At 40.8% G+C, this 17,780-nt stretch overlaps 1 pseudogene; it reads right to left on the bottom strand.

Annotated features, from left to right (window-relative positions):
• Positions 1–294: 294 nt before the first annotated feature.
• LOC107132861 (large ribosomal subunit protein eL43-like) lies at positions 295–584 on the bottom strand (annotated as a pseudogene).
• Positions 585–17,780: the final 17,196 nt, after the last annotated feature.

Raw genomic sequence — 17,780 nt, 5'->3', positions numbered from 1 at the left:
CACACAGTCATCCATAAAACCAGGGCACCTCTCCAGGCCCTGTAACTCTAGAGTCCCCACACTTAAGCTTTATGTGGACACACCTCAAATTATTCAGTTATCTGTGATAAAGAGTCTACTTTCTTTCCTTCCAGTCAGCCACAGGCCAGTACTTTTGTAAAAAAAACAAAAACAATAAAAACAAATTCCTGCAAAAAAGAAATATGAAACATAAAAAAGACAAGCTTTTTTTTTTTAACATAAATTAACCGATTTATTATAGGCTAGCAACATTATCAAACGGTGGTGCTTCTACTAGTCCTTCAATTCCTTCAGTCTTCTGATGGCAGACTTTACTGTGACAGCAGAGGTGGTGTTTTCATGCTGTTTTCATGCAGGAACCACAGTGCCAAATGCCCACAACTCATCTCTTCATCTTGGTTTTGCCACAGAAGGAGCAGGTATACTTGTCGTGCTGGCTGATTTCAATTTTCTTCACCATTTTCCCGAGGAAGGCACCATAATGGGTCCCGTATTTGCCCATGATTCTGACCTTCTTGGTGCGTTTCACCATGTTAACGCAACCTAGATCCAATCCCAAGAGCAAGACAGCTTTTTTTTAAGAAAAAAAAAAAAAGATTAGCCTGGGGACTTCCCTGGCAGTCCCATGGTTAAGACTCTGCACTGCCAATGCAGGGGCACAGGTTTGATTCCTGGTCAGGGAACTAAGATCTCACATGCCATAAAGCATGGCATAGCCAAAAAACATTAAAAATAGATGAGTGAATAAATTAAAAGGCTTAAAAAGATAAGCCTAATTTAGAAAAGATTAAATTCAAGATAAAATTATGTTTCAGTAGTACTTTGATGTTGCAGTTGTGTCAAATTTCTATAAAAGTTGCTCATGCTTTCCGTCAGTGTATATGTTTACCTGATCTCAAAGATTTGCAGACTAGCAAGAGTCTGTGTATCACACGTGAAGAGAACTGTTCTGGGGATCCCGTCAGTAGAGAGAGCTACAATCTCTCTCTCAGGAGGGGAGTGGAAAGAAGGCACAAGGAGGATGCCACCTTCCCAAAATGATGGTGAAAGGACTTGAGAAGGGGGAGGAGTGGGACTCGAGTCAATCAGGTCCAGACCTCTGTCAACCAACTCGAGGGGACACTTTATACCAAGCATCCACGTGTGACAGGCAGAGTGGGGCCATGTGGCCTGAGCCTCCTGCTGACTGAAGTCTCAAATTTTAGACTTTTGGTTCATGATCAGATGAGGTAATACATACATGTCATCACTGAGGCATACTCATAGATCACAATAGATGTTCAAGTATAAATTTTAAATTGGGCCCCATTAACAGTCCACACTCCCTATGGTACTCTATGATTTGGTATTTTAAATTTAATCTCTAATTTGTCTTATGGATCATATCACCGCATTGCATTATACAATTCTGCATCAAAACCTAAAAATTTATTAATTGTAAAATGTATTGTTATATACCACAATTTTTTGTTTCCTTTCTATATTGAGTTTTACATCATAAGTATATAATCATATGACCCTTCAATCCTACCCCTGGACATATATCTGGAGAAAAACATGGTCTGAAAGGATACAGGCACCCCTGTGTTCACTGAAGCACTGTTTATAGTAGCCTAAATGCAAACAAACTAAATGTTCATTGACAGAGGAATGGATAAAGAATATGTGGTACATAGATCATGGCATCTGGTCCCATCACTTCATGGGAAATAGATGGGGAAAGAGTAGAAACAGTGTCAGACTATTTTTTGGGGCTCCAAAATCACTGCAGATGGTGACTGCAGCATGAAATTAAAAGACGCTTACTCCTTGGAAGAAAAGTTATGACCAACCTAGATAGCATATTCAAAAGCAGAGACGTTACTTTGCCAACAAAGTAATGTCAAGGCTATGGTTTTTCCAGTGGTCACGTATGGATGTGAGAGTTGGACTGTGAAGAAAGCTGAGTGCCAAAGAATTGATGCCTTTGAACTGTGGTGTTGGAGAAGACTGTTGAGAGTCCCTTGGACTGCAAGGAGATCCAACCAGTCCATTCTGAAGGAGATCAGCCCTGGGATTTCTTTGGAAGGAATTATGCTAAAGCTGAAACTCCAGTACTTTGGCCACCTCATGCGAAGAGATGACTCATTGGAAAAGACTCTGATGCTGGGAGGGATTGGGGGCAGGAGGAGAAGGGGACAACAGAGGATGAGATGGCTGGATGGCGTCACTGACTCGATGAACGTGAGTCTAAGTGAACTCTGGGAGTTGGTGACGGACAGGGAGGCCTGGAGTGCTGCGATTCACGGGGTCGCAAAGAGTCGGACACGACTGAGTGACTGAACTGAACTGAACTGATATACCATGGAATATTACTCAGCCATTAAAAAGAATGAAATAATGTCATTTACAGTAACAAGGTTGGACCTAGAGATTGTCTTACTAAGTGAAGTAAGTCAGACAGAGAAGGAGAAATATCATATGACGTCCCTTATATGTGGAATCTAGAAAGAAACGATACAAATGAACTTACAAAACAGAAAGAGACTCACAGACTTAGAAAATAAACTCACGATTGCCAGTGGGGAAATGATGAAGGGCAGGGATAGTTAGGGAGTTTGGGGCCAACATGTACACACTGCTACATTTAAAATGGATAACAATGTCCTACTGTACAGCACAGCAAACCGCTCAATGTTGTGTGCCAGCCTGGATGGGAGGGGAGTCTGGGGGGAGAATGGATACATGTATATGTATGGCTGAATCCCTTTGTAGTCCACCTGAAACTGTCATAACATTGTTAATCAGTTATACTCCAAAATAAAAAAGTTATTGTTTAAAAAAAATATATTGCTGAAAAAGTAGAAGAAAGTAGGACGTTGTTAGCAGAATAATATTTTAAATATCCCAGGAAATAAGAGATCAACAAGCAGGCTGTTTATAGTAAATTCTATTTCCTTATCTCTAAAATGAAAATGACCAATTAGATGTAAAAGACCTTGAAAATATTAAACTGTTGTATTTAAGCTACTGGTTATTGGTAGTTTAAAAAACAAGACAAAAGGCCCTGAAATGGAGTCACTTAGGCTAAACCCATGTCATCAAACCAAGAACTAACTTTATTACAATTTTGGCCCTCCCTGAAACAGAATCTTAAACCAGCCATTCCGGAATTGCCTAACAAGCAATAGTTAGGTAATCTGTCTGATAGACACCCACTATCCCCTAAAGGAAAGTAACCTTGCAATAAACAACCCACTTTTCCCCTAGTGTAACTTCCTCGTTCCTGCTCCACTCTGCCTATAGAAGACTGTCATTTTATACAGCTCCTCACTCCTCAAAGTGCCTTTCTATCTGCTAGACTGAATGCTGCCTGATTCTAATCAATTTTTGTTCAAATCAACTCAAAGTGTTTAAAACACCTCAGTTTATCTTTAGAAGAGGAAACTGAGGAGACCTCCAAGATTCCCAGAAGCAGCAAACAACCAAGCTTAGGCACCTGAGGGCTGCTTGAGCTCGCTGCTTTCTCTCTGTCTCTGGAGGTGTGGGCAAGTCTCTCTTAGAACCTAGTTCAAAAGTTTTTACATTATGAGCTTTCAGACTTTATTTAACAATTTCTTTTTTCAGGGTCCATAAATTGGCTGGAGTCAGACTGAGTCTGACTTAAACCAGATAGTATCTGGGGTCAGATTGGGCTGAACTTGAAACCAGATGGGGTCCAGGATCAGACTTGGTCTCACTTTAAGCTGGCCTAGGTTCAGTGTGAATAAAATTCTGTTTTAAGGTTGAACAGGAAGATTGATCTTATCAAAGATAATCCTAGATTACAGTGACCACAGTGGAGAACTTTTAACCTAGATGAGCTTATCCATTTAGGAGGTGCCCTAGAGAATGGCAACCCACTCCAGTATTCTTGCTTAGAGGATCCCATGGACAGAGGAGCCTGGCAGGCTATAGTCCATGGGGTCACAAGAGTCGGACATGACTTAGTGACTAAACCACCACCAAACTTATCCATTTAGGAGGTGCCCTAGAGGGTCTCAGTCAAGCACTGACCATAAAGAATAGAGGAAAAATTATTTTTCCTCCTCTACAGCATCTGGCGACCAGGCTGAGACTCACAGGGACATCCACTCTCTCCCCATTTGCAGATGGGCTCCTGAGAAAACCAGCAGAAGCCGGCAAAAAGTGAGAACTCAAACCAAATTCAGTTCTCCCAGATTTCTATCTGCAGTGCCTGATTGAGAAAAGATGGTAAAATTTTATGTTGTCCCTTTCTGTCCAAATTCAGCTTGGCAGGCAAAATATATAAGAATCAGATCTTTGAATTATGACTCATGACCGTGCTTTTGGGTACCCATTGGTTGTTGGTCTGTTTTCTTCTTGGGATAGCTTTGCCCTTGTATGTCTCATTTTGTGTCTGAGAACTTAGAGAGGACCTAAAAATACAGCCAGACACAAAGATGAATTGCAGTCTATTTGTGGCTAGGGTTCTACCAACTGTTGCCAGCTCTCAGAGGATTTACTAAATTTTTCTTCTTCTTCTTTTTTTTTTTGGTTATCTTTAGGAATGGCTATCGCTCTTGAATAAGTATCTTTTGCACCCTATTTGAGGATACCTCTCATGTTCATGAAGCTGTTCTATACTTCCAGGAGTACTTACTATTTGTCTTGGTTCAAATCTGACAAAGATAATCAAAAGGATTTTTTAAACGTAGCCCTATGGTCAAAAGTTAGCCAAATTGGTGGCTGATATTCAGAGCCTGAAAGGAACTTTTTTTAGACCTTCTCCCTTAACCTAAAGTGAAGTTATGTACCCAGAGGGAAATAAAAACATTCTGAAGCCTTTTGGTGGGAGGATCCACCAAAACATTTCAAAGAAACACAGCTCTAAATCTAGAACATAGGGCTCTTTTGATTTCCTTCTTAGCTGAAGATCTCCTGTCTGATATAAAGAAGCAAATTGAAGATGATGTAGTTGGACAAACAGGTTGGAATCTTGATATCATTCAGGTTGCAATCCAGTTTTTTTCTGAGGAATTAAATACAACTGTATTGTCCTACACATCTTTTCAAGAATAGAAATGCGATGCTAGAAACAACTCAAAGCCCACCTATCCTTTTTACCAATCTCAGATCCTCTACTATCATGTCAAAAGGCTTGCAGATATTGTAAAATACCTGTGCTTAGGAAACAAAAGTCCCTCTTGGTGGAACTTGCATTCTTCCTCTATGCATTTTAAGATATAAATGTTCTCCCTGGTATTCTTCAAGAATCAAGGTAATTCATATCAGAAAGAGAAAAAGAAAAGGAAAAGGCTATTTTGAAAACTTGGCCTTAAAATTTCTTCTACAAATATTAGTAAAAAGTTTACACCATCCAAGCAGATAACCTTAACATATCATACAACTTTGGATGCAAATGTTCTTTTGTAGGTTTCCCAGGTGGCTCAGTGGTAAAGAATCCACCTGTCAATGCAGGAGACATGGGTTCAACCTCTGGGTAGGGAAGATCCCCTGGAGGAGGAAATGGTAACCCACTCCAGTATTCTTGCCTGGAAAGTCCCATGGACAGAGGAGCCTGGCTGGCTTCAGTCCATAGGGTTGCAAAGAGTCAGACACGACCAAGCACGCACATATGTTCTTTTATAACCTAGTGAGTTTGCAGTAATCATACCTTTTTGTGGCTAAAATTAATAGCTAGGACTGGAAGCAACTTAGATATCCATTGAAAGATGAATAGATACAGAAGTTGCGGTACATATACACAACTGAATACTACTCAGCTATAAAAAGGAATGCCTTTGAGTTGGTTCTAATGAGGTGGATGAACCTAGAGCCTATTACACAAAGTGAAGTAAGTCAGAAAGAGAAAGACAAATACCGTATATTAATGTATATACCTGGAATCTAGAAAGAGGGTACTGAAGAACCTATCTACAGGGCAGCGATGGAGATGCAAACATAGAGAACAGACTTTTGGACATACTCAGGGAGAGAGCAGGCGGGATGATTTGAGAGAATAGCACTAAAACATATACGTTACCATATGTAAAGTAGATAGTCAGTGGGAATTTGCCCCAGGACACAGAAAACTCAAAGCCAGTTCTGTGACAACCTAGAGGAGTGGGATGGGAAGAGAGGTGGGAGGGAGGTTTAAGGTGGGGGGGACATATGTATACCTATGGCTGATTCATGGTGATGTATGGCAGAAATCATCACAATATTGTAAAGTAATTATCCTCTAATTAAAAATTGAATTAAAAATTTTAAAAAAGCTATAAAATCTCTTTACATCTGCTTGTATGTTTATATACGTCTGTATATGTTAAAAATATGATTTTTTCACCTCCAACAGTATCACCAAAATTGATTCATAAACAGCTCTGCTTAATTGACTTAAAGATAAATAAGTGTTTGTGTAAATAAAAAACACTTCAGAAATATAGAAACTAATCCAAATGTTTTTCAAGGTCACATGATCTAGGATGTGTGTGTGCATGCATGCTTAGTCGTGTCCAACTCTGCGACCCTATGGACAGTAGCTGGCCAGGATCCTCTGTTCATGGGATCTTCTAGGAAGAATGCCAGACAGGGTTGCCATTTCCTCCTCCAGAGTATCCTCCTGACCCAGAGATTAAACCTGTGTCTCCTGCATTGGCAGGTGGATTCTTTACCACTGAACCACGTGGGAAGCCCATGATCTAGGATAATCAGTAAATAAAAGCTAGTTTAGGTTTGTTGGTTTAATTTAAAAAGACACAGCACAGAGATAACAGCATTAAATATAATACTTTTATTCCTTCAGTTCAGTTCAGTCACTCAAACATGTCCAACTCTTTGTGACCTCATGAACTGCAGCATGCCAGTCCTCCCTGTCCATCACCAACTCCTGGAGCCTACCCAAACTCATGTCCATTGAGTCGGTGATGCCATCCAACCATCTCACCCTCTGTCATCCCCTACTCTTCCTGCCCTCAATCTTTCCCAGCATCAGGGTCTTTTCAAATGAGTCAGTTCTTTGCATCAGGTGGCCAAAGTATTGGAGTTTCAGCTTCAACATCAGTCCTTCCAATGAACACCCAGGACTGATCTCCTTTAGGATGGACTGGTGGGATCTCCTTGCAGTCCAAGGAACTCTCAAGAGTCTTCTCTAACACCACAGTTCAAAACTATCAATTCTTCCTTACTAAAGGTCAAAACAGCTTATGCTATCTCTATTACAGAATCTGTCAATAAGAAAAATAACTTAAGATGATGGTTAGCTGTTTAAAGTCATGAAATATTCATGAGTAATCTAAGCATTCTGTTGTTTTCCTCTATTTCTTTGCATTGATCACTGAGGAAGGCTTTCTTATCTCTCCTTGCTATTCTTTGGAACTCTGCATTTAGATGCTTATATCTTTCCTTTTCTCCTTTGCTTTTCGCTTCTCTTCTTTTCACAGCTATTTGTAAGGCCTCCCCAGACAGCCATTTTGCTTTTTTGCAATACTTTGGCCACCTCATGCGAAGAGTTGACTCATTGGAAAAGACTCTGATGCTGGGAGGGATTGGGGGCAGGAGGAGAAGGGGATGACAGAGGATGAGATGGTTGGATGGCATCACTGACTTGATGGACATGAGTCTGAGTGAACTCTGGGAGTTGGTGATGGACAGGGAGGGCTGGCGTGCTGCGATTCATGGGGTCGCAAAGAGTTGGACATAACTGAGTGACTGAACTGAACTGAATCTAAGCATACTTATTAAGAACAAGTAAATTAAACAGATATAAGAGAAAAGTTTACAAATCAACTTTTAAGTAACAGTTATGTTGACAGATGAATGGATAAAGAAGTTGTGGTACATATATACAATGGAGTATTAGCCATAAGAAGGAATGGATTAGAGTCCGTTGTAGTGAGGTGGATGAACCTAGAGCCTGTTATACAGAGTGAAGGAAATCAGAAAGAGAAGAACAACTATCATACATTAATGCACATATATGGAATCTAGAAAAACTAGTACTGATGAACCTATTTACAGAGAAGAAATGCAGACATAGAGAATAGTCTGGTAGACACAGCAGTGGAAGGACAGGGCAGGAGGAATTGAGAAAGTAGCAAGACATATACACAGCATCGTGTGTAAAATAGATAACTAGTGGGAAACTGCCATATAACACAAGCAGCCCATCCTAGAGCTCTGCGAGGACCTAGAGGGCTGGGATGGGGGTAGAAAGGAGTCTCAAGAGGGAGGGGATACAGATAATTATGACTGATACACATTAATGTACGGCAGAGGCCACCACAACATTGTAAAGCAATTATCTTCCAATTAAAAAAAAATTATGTTTCATAGCATGTCTACTTGAAAATACTTTCCAAAACTTTTCTGAGAACTTGAAACTTCAAAGTTATATTGAGGCAAGTAAAATTACAGATATTCACTCAATATCTAGATCATTTTCAAATAAGATAAAATACTGAAACATCAATTACTGAACACAGGTTTATTTATTTTCACTTTCTTTTTATAGAGGAATCAAAGACATTTGGGTCTATTAGTAAACATGTTTTGGGCTACAGTGGAAAATTTACTACTAGGAAGAATATGCTTCTAGAAATTATATATTTATAAATTTGCCAATCTATAGAATTCTAATTTAACAGATAATCCACAATTGCTTATTTCATATTTTTCATTAAGAACAAAGAATTCTAAGGGTTAACAATTCTAATCAATATATGCAATTAAAACTTACTAGAAATAATAAGGGTGAAAGGAAACAACATACAAGACAAGTTGGTGAGGAAAGTAAGAAGATTCCTTGTTCCAGAATGAGAAAGAAGAAAAAGACATAAGGTGAAATCCGAATGGATATAAAAATGTTGTGGAAGGTTTGTAGAAAAAGAACCTTGGGAAAGGAATTTTATGTGCAGTCAAGCTAAAATTAGAATGGATTTGTTTTTAAATAATACATTTTAATATCAAATATACACTGGTACCAAATTATAATTTTTTCTGTTAACACAAAGCTTTATCGGATTATTGGTCTGCTCTTGATGAAAGCCTGGTCTAGCCTGCCAGGCTCTGTCCCTGGGATTTTCCAGGCAAGAATACTGGAGCAGATTTCCTACTCCAGGAGAGTTTCCCAACCCAGGGATTGAACCTGCACTGGCAGGCAGATTCTTTACCGCTGCACCACCAGGGAAGCCTGTTGTTTACATATATCAGGCCATAGCAAGGAGGAGTAATCCAACCTTCAAATGACTGCTGGATCTGCCACAATGCTGGGGATACTTTAGTTTGCTGCTAAGTCGCTTCAGTCATGTCTGACTCTGTGCGACCCCATAGACAGCAGCCCACCAGGCTCCCCTGTCCCTGGGATTCTCCAGGCAAGAACACTGGAGTGGGTTGCCATTTCCTTCTCCAATGCATGAAAGCGAAAAGTGAAAGTGAAGTCGCTCAGTCGTGTCTGACTCTTAGCGACCCCATGGACTATACAGCCCACCAGGCTCCTCCGTCCATGGGATTTTCCAGGCAAGAGTACTGGAGTGGGGTGCCATTGCCTTCTCCTACTTTAGTTTGGCGCACCACAAAGTTTTCCCTGTTTTCCGATGTCTCAGTTTCTCTGGAACAAATTGAGCCCACTCTTGATTGTGTCAGACTTTTTATCCAGGGTAGTCCATTTCCCTGCCACTGATTAACAAGCAGAAACCCAAGGAAACGTCCATCTAGGCTCTATACGAAAAAGGCGCATAGGCAAGGATGACTAGAATAAAACCACCTGTGCAGTCCACCGACCCTTAAGTTTTACTGACCTCTGTGGCTATGACCTTTCCAGTCCTAGGCCAGAGAACAAATGGTAATTACCAAGAGGCATTCATGATTCAAAATTAGCTTCCTGTGCCAGATGCTTACTGCCCTGGCTAAGAGTAAGTGCAAATGAAGCTGTGATCAGGAATCTCTCCTTAACTCTGGAAAATACTATATAACCTGTTGCTAAAGCAACACCTGCCCCCAAATGATCCATCGATTCTCTGGCCATTGTTCCTGATAACAGCATAGCCCTAGATTGTCTTTTAGCCAAGCAAAGAGGTGTTTGTGCTGTGGCCAACACCACTTATTGTACTTGGATTGACACTTCCAGGGAAGCTGAGACTCAGTTACGTAAGATCACTGAACAATCCAGTTGGCTTAAGTGACTCCTGAAATGGGGTCCTTCTTTCATTTGATTCTCAATGATTTCAGTCGTGCAGACTACGGCTCCAAAGTACACTCCAGACAGTAGGAATTATCCTGCTTATAATAATCATGGTAGTCTGCCTGGTATGCTGTATTCTCTTAAAAGCTTTAAATGCATACTCACAGCCACTAACCACCAAGCAAATGACTAGACTCCCTCAGATTAGAGTGTAAGAAAAGGAAAGAAGAGAGGAGTTAAAGAATATGAACCCAACATGGTGACCTGTGGATACCACAGAGAGGATCAGCAGAAACCGGGAAAACCTCAGAGCAGTAGCTGGGTGTAGTGCTAATACCTTAAATCTTGTTCACATCTCTCAGTTACACCGAGAGTCTGATCAAAAGGGGGGAATTTTTCAAAAAAATAACAAGCCCCAAATGGAATCATATGCCAAGCCCTCTGTCACCAAACCAAGCAGTTTCAACTCTCTCAGAAATGAAATCTTAGATCAGTCAGGAATCACATGATCAGCACTAGTTAGGTAATCTGACATATAGACCCCTGCCATTCTCTGAAGTAAAATGACTTTGCAATAACCAACACACTTTTTTGTCTAATATAATTTCTTTGTTCCCATTCCATCTGGCTATAAGTCTTTGATTTTGTACAATTCCTTAGAGCTCCTTTATATCGGCTAGATTGAATACTGCCTGATTTGAATTGATTTCTGTGCAAACAAACTCAATCTCGGTATGCCCCAGTTTTTCTTGTGACAATGGTATTCTCTTTGGAAATCCAGGTTTTCAAACCAAGGTTTGTATAAAACACAAGATGTGTAAAACATAAGATGCACCTTTTCTTCCTGGTACAGAATTATAACTGCCTTAGATCACTTGCTGCCTTCCGTGTCACTCTCAATCGGGGTGTTGTGTGGTGGTCATCACCCTTATATTGAAAGAAACATCTGATCTTAATTCCACCAAGTTTTCATTCATCTACTTCCCTTCCATCAGAAATTTCACCCAGACGGGATGGTTCCATATGGTGATGGGGTGCGGAAGCAAATCTTGCTTTTTTTTTTTTTCCACAGAAGGAGACATGACTGTCTGGGATTTGGGGATTTAGAGTTTCTTGTTAATGGCAAAATCTGGAATGTTGTTGTAACTCAGGCAGTAGATGGTCACTGTCCTGAAGGAAAAAGCACAGTCCGGAGTAGAGACATTGCTCGTAGGCATCAATGCCACAGCAGCCTCCACCCAGAAATGGACTAACACAACCGCTCCCTAAGTGCCAGGATGGTACCCCTGTGGGGCAGGTGGACCTGCCTCTGGGGAGTGGAACAGGAGCACCCCCTAAGAAGTGAAGAGTCATACGTGTTCTCATCCTATCATCACAAAAGGCACAGAACTGCCCGGGAGGTTTGGGGACCTGTTATGTCAACTTCAGAGTACTCATCTAAGTGTGGTACCATGCTTCATCTTATCTAATTCTCATGACAACCTAGTGAAATCAGTACTGCTGGTTTACAGACAGAGAAATGGAGCCATGGAAACAGCAAGTAACTTTCTGCGAATGACACAGCTAGTCACTGGCAATGCTGGGGTTTGAATACGGATGCATAGATAAATGTTTAATGTAATGTATTATATTGATATGACTCCTATTCTTCCATGCAGATACTTTACACAGCTCTTGGGAGGGCCCTCTTTTTCAAGATTATCACCAGAACTTCAGATATAAGACACAGGCAAGCTAGTATCAGCAGCACTAGAAACAACAGTTGTAAAGAGCATGTACACAGTAAACATTTGTCATTATTGTATGTACTTCTCCAAATTGCCTGAAACTAGTATTTTACCAGACCCATATTACAGATGAGCACACAGTGGTTTAAGGAGTTAGGTAGTTGCCACAATCACACAATAGATTTGGTCTAGATCAGAGATTCGAACCTGCTGTTTCTATTTCTTTTCTGTTTTCCAACCAGTATCCTGAGTTTTCATAACAAGCTGTTCCTCTTGGCTTCTCAGGTGGCGCTAGTGGTAAAGAACCTGCCTGCCAAAGTAAGAGACATAAGAGACCTAAGTTCGAACCCTGGGACAGGAAGATCCCCTGGAGGAGGGCACAGCAACCCACCACAGTAGTCTTGCCTTGAGGAATCCCCACGGACAGAGGAGCCTGGCGGGCTACAGTCCATGGGGTCACACAGTGTTGAACATGACTGAAGCGACTTACCATGCATTCCTCTCTGTGGCCCACACACTCTCTCTTCCACCTTGTCCTGAACAAATGCAGTTTGTCTAGATTCCCTCTACCTACCCTTCTTTGTCACCCCTGAGGCCCGTGATGAAAACGATTTAGTTTAAAACTTAGTTGCAAATCTTAGGGAAGGGAAATACTGTCCTACCCCAGGCAGCCTCCTTCACTGTGAATCACATAGGCAGAACAGCCTCCTAAAAGGTACACTTTGTAGAAGCTGAGTTGAAACCAAGCAACCCAACTCCTAGTACTAATAATCACTGAAATTTGTTGAGAATAACAATAGCTCAGTAAAGCCCAGTGTTTCCCTAAAGGGCAAGTATAATAGGCCTATAACTTCAAACGTGTAAGAATAATTTGTTATTCATGTTAATCCCCTCTCCATTGCCAGCCACATCAATCTTTTTCAAAGGGGGACACTGGGGGGAAAAAAAACAAAAACTACTGAAGTCTGAAGGGAAAAGATAGGCACTAAGGTGAGCAGCAGCAGCCAGCAAAGCAACTCAGAGATTCTGTTTGTCACTGCCTGAGACTTGGAATATTTCCTTCAGGTTCATCCTTCACCCCAGGCCCATTTGGCTATAATCTCCCAGTAAGGAAGGGAAGTGGGTTGAGGGGGAAACACCACCATCAAGCCATTCTGCTATTTTTTTTTTTTTTTTAACAAGAATAACATTTTTCAAGAACTTTTACCATGGAGGTCCAGGCATGATTACTCACCCTGGTTAAAGTTAATGAATTCTTTGCCAATTCTGTTTCAACTCAGAAAAAGCATCCACTTTAAAACCCATACACACACCCAGACAGAGACACAGGTTTCCAGGACTTAGTTTTCAAAGTTGCAGAAGTATTTCAAGTACAGATGATGTTTAGAAATATTTACTAGCCAACGACAGAGAAGGAAAATGTAATGTGGATGCAGGAGACTCTGGAAAAGCAAGAATTCAAATAAATTGAAGGGAAAGCCTCTGAGCTAACATCTTAGAAAAGAAAGAAACTGTGTTAGATGTTTCCATGGCATCCTCTCCCTGCTTTTATTCAAATGATGAATGAAGATTTATAGGAAATGCTTTTCGCTAGCAGTCACAGACAGGCCACCCCATATCTTCCTGTTCTTGTCCCATGTATGTAAGAGAAAAAGCAAAGATTTTTCTTTTCCACTTTTCTTTGCTTTCATGTGGTACCTGGAAACAGGAACAATGGAGATGTCTAGCTTTCCCAGATCTTGGCACTTGAGGGAAACCAAGATCCTTTCTAGGTTGATACTAGTCAAAGGACCTAAAGCATAGGAAGATAATTTAATGTTCACTTTCATAAAACAGGGCAGCTGAGCCTCCCCTCTGCCATCAGCACGGAACAAATCATACACCGTTCCAGGTTCAGAGAAGGGGAACCCCAGCTCCCCTCCTGGGGATCTCTTGAGCCAGTAACCTCTGCAGTCTATAACTAGGTTGTCTCCTTCAAACTGCCCAGGAAATCACTCCAGAAGGGGTCTTGACCCCACTGTCTCCATAGGAGACCATCTGGAGCCCCGTTTTGTCAGGGGCAGCCCCGAGAGACATAGCATTGTGCTCTGGGCATAGAGAAGCAGAGCAGGTGCCAACTGCTGTCTAAACAAATTATTCTGGATTTGCCAGGCCTGTAGCTTAAAAACTGCAAATTTTTTCTCCTTAGTAATTTTTATATCTCCTTCAATTAAAAAATTATATACTTACTAAATAATATTTTAGCAACAAAAGTGTGAAACGTAAAAGTAAGAATCCTTAAATTTCTTTCCACCAACACCACATTCCCAACTGTGAACATTTAGGGATGTACCCTTTCAAAACTTTTTCCAAGTACATATATATCAGTTGGTGCTTCCAGCCTCTGAAACCGGCATTGCTCTGAACTTGCATATTCTATGCCCTGGGCTCCAATATCAGATACATCCTTCACATTCTATCTGCTATGGGACCTTGGGTTAGGTTTCCCCACAACACCTACAACTTGGCCTTGAGAGCTTTTCCCCAGCTCTGAGTCAGTTTAGCCTAGCCATTGATCATAGTAAAGCTGTGTTTTCTGCCACCTGAATGCCTTGATTTGTTTTTAAAGGGTTGCCTGGCCTTCCTCTCATCAGCAGTAGAAGAGAGTTGGCTGTGGTGGTTTCATAAGCCAAAATGCACACAAGTTGTGAATAAGACCTTCCAGCCTAGAGAGAATGCAAGATATTTCCTGAATTCTAAGAAAATGTTGCTTATAAGATTTAGTAACAGATATTTGGGGAGAAAATAACAAAATACCACATTAAGCATATTTATGAACTCTGAGGTAATTTTACAAACTATAAGGAAAAAAGTGCACATTTGAATCAAGAAAATATGATACTTTCACTCACTTCACAATCTGAATTGCGATCTCATACCCCAAGCCCCCTTTTTTGGCAGGGTCTACCCCAATGTATTATCTTAGATATCTGTGTGACCTTAAAAGATGAATAGTCTCAAATATTGGATGCTTACCGTGAACATGAGTTGGGACCTGAATTAATCTAAATCATCTTGACATTTCACATTGGTAAACCCATCTTTGCTATGAAAAGGCTGTCTGGAATGATTCCTCCATTAGGAATCCTGCCTGTGGCCCTTTACGAATAAATCATACCTGTAGGTGATCCTTCTCTTCACGGCTGTGGTGACAGAGAGCACGAGTCTTAGCTGCAAGTCAAGAAGCTGAGGAAATAGATAGAATCTAGAAATACCAAGGTTACAGAAGAATATGAAGCTGAGAGTGATCTTTCCTGCTTTCAGGATGATGTTTTCAAATGAGGTTACTTGATGAGGTAGTAACTGGTCATATGCCAATAGGCACCACACAGCCCTGTTCAGTCAACCCTCACCAAGGCGACCAGCGATTCCTCTCATAAGTATTCAAGTGTTTATGTATTGGGTTGACCGGCCAAAAAGTGTGTTTGGATTTTCCTGTAAAATGTTATGGGAAAAACCTGAATAAACTTCTTGGCCAACCCAACGCATGGGATGATGAAGCAACAAAGCTGGCCTAAAGACTGGGTATGATTTCAGACATATAAATATCACAGCCTCATCCAACTTGCTATGACATCTGAAATCTAGCACTAGAAATTCATTTATTTGCATCTATGAGTCCCTGAGAAGAACAATACCTTAAACTATTTAACTAACTTGCAATATCAATAACCTCAGATATGCAGATGACACCACTCTTATGGCAGAAAGTGAAGAAGAACTAAAGGGCCTCTTGCTGAAAGTGAAAGAGGAGAGTGAAAAAGTTGGCTTAAAACTCAACATTCAGAAAACGAAGATCACGGCATCCAGTCCCATCACTTCATGGCAAATAGATGGGGAAACAGTGGAAACAGTGTAGACTTTATTTTTCTGGGCTCCAAAATCACTGCAGATGGTGACTGCTGCCATGAAATTACAAGACGCTTACTTCTTGGAAGGAAAGTTATGACCAACAGAGACAGCATATTAAACAACAGAGACATCACTTTGTCAACAAAGTTCCGTCTGGTCAAGGCTATGGTTTTTCCAATGGTCATGTATGGATGTGAGAGTTGGACTATAAAGAAAGCTGAGTGCCAAAGAATTGATGCTTTTGGACTGTGGTGTTGGAGAAGACTCTTGAGAGTCCCTTGGACTGCAAGGAGGTTCAACCAGTCCATCCTAAAAGAGACCAGTCCTGGTTGTTCATTGGAAGGACTGATGTTGAAGCTGAAACTCCAATACTTTGGCCACCTGATGTGAAGAGCTGACTCATTTGAAAAGACCCTGATGCTGGGAAAGATTGAGGCCAGGAGGAGAAGGGGACGACAGAAGATGAGATGGTTGGATGGCATCACCGACTCAATGGACGTGGGTTTGGGTGGACTCTGGGAGTTGATGATGGACAGGGAGGCCTGGCATGCTGCAGTTCATGGGGTCACAAAGAGTCGGACGCGACTGAGTGACTGAACTGAACTGAACTGAATTAGAAAGCTACCAGGACTTAACAATGAGGAACGAGATATAAAAGAAATGGCAGAAAGGTGAAGATGGATACTTAAAAGGAAGTTAAGCTGTGAAAAAAAATTGCAGTCTCTTCTTCATCTTACTTATGGCTTGACCTTTCTTGGAAAAATTTCTTCTTAGCAATGGAAAACCCTCAGAATAAAAAATGGTTCACTCTGAGGAAGCTGGGACAAAATTAATTCTAAGCAGATTCTCATATTCTTTGGAACTAAAAGGGGAAGCTTTCATGGATTCTAACCATTCTGACCCTTTATTCAGCATAGCCTTGAATATCTATGATAATGTTAATACATATAGAGAGATTCCAGGTGGGGAACAAGAACTTGCATGGAATCCACCCAAGAGACAACCCCACTTGGTTTCAGCACCCTCCGTGCTGTGGGACTAATTCCTAACAGAAAATGACGAAACTATTAAAAATTTTAATAAAGTCAGCAATTAAATATTTCAGAGTTACCGCATTACAACATTTCACTATTTGCACTGATTATCATGTGGCTGCTTATACAGAAACCCATAAATCTGACTGCATTAGGTTCTCAGGCCTTCATTTGAGATCATTCCTTCTCCCTATATGGACTTGCCCAGAAAATGAGATTTAATGAGTCACCGTCCTCCATGATAATCACAGGAGAGCTCATTAGCTTTTTTGTCAGATTTGAATCTACTATCTGCCCCTAATGTGCCTAGGATTTCTTTTGAGTTAAATACATTACCAAAAGGGAGAGCTCAAAAGAGCATGTCTGTGCTGAATGCTGCAGACTTGAAACACTATATAAATATTTTTACATATGTTAAAAGGCATTTGAGAGCAGAAGAGAAAAAACAAAAACAAAAAACAGAAACACTTCCCCTATTGATAGCATCACTATTTAGATGACACACATCATTAAAAAGAAATAAAGTTAGACATTTAGACCTTTAGAAACCCTGCCAAATCTGTTTAAATGCCTGAGCTGAATCAAAGCAAGAAAAGGTTCAAAAGATAGGGGAAAAGAGTGTCATGATTCTTTGAATTTATCAGGTTTGGGGCATCCTCCATTATGAATCCTAGGATACTTCACCAAGGCTTCACATCTCATGACCTTTGGTTTCCACTGGAAATGACCAAAAGGCTCCCACAGCACTTCACGAGAAGGGACGAAGGCCTATACTGCCCTCAAAGACAGGCTGACTCTTCAGTCCTTCCACAGACCATCTTAGTAATAAGTTTGACTCAGCTTACACTGAAATTGCCCATAACTGAAATCATGACGTTAATTGCCTTCAGCAGAAATCAACTGAATGATCTTCTGGGTTCTTGTTTGGATCCCTTAGGTACAGAC

This window comes from Bos taurus, chromosome 10 (assembly GCF_002263795.3).
Source record: "Bos taurus isolate L1 Dominette 01449 registration number 42190680 breed Hereford chromosome 10, ARS-UCD2.0, whole genome shotgun sequence".
Classification (NCBI taxonomy): domain Eukaryota; kingdom Metazoa; phylum Chordata; class Mammalia; order Artiodactyla; family Bovidae; genus Bos; species Bos taurus.
Note: the sequence above shows the minus strand (reverse complement) of the source record. Positions and strands in the feature narration are given on the sequence as shown.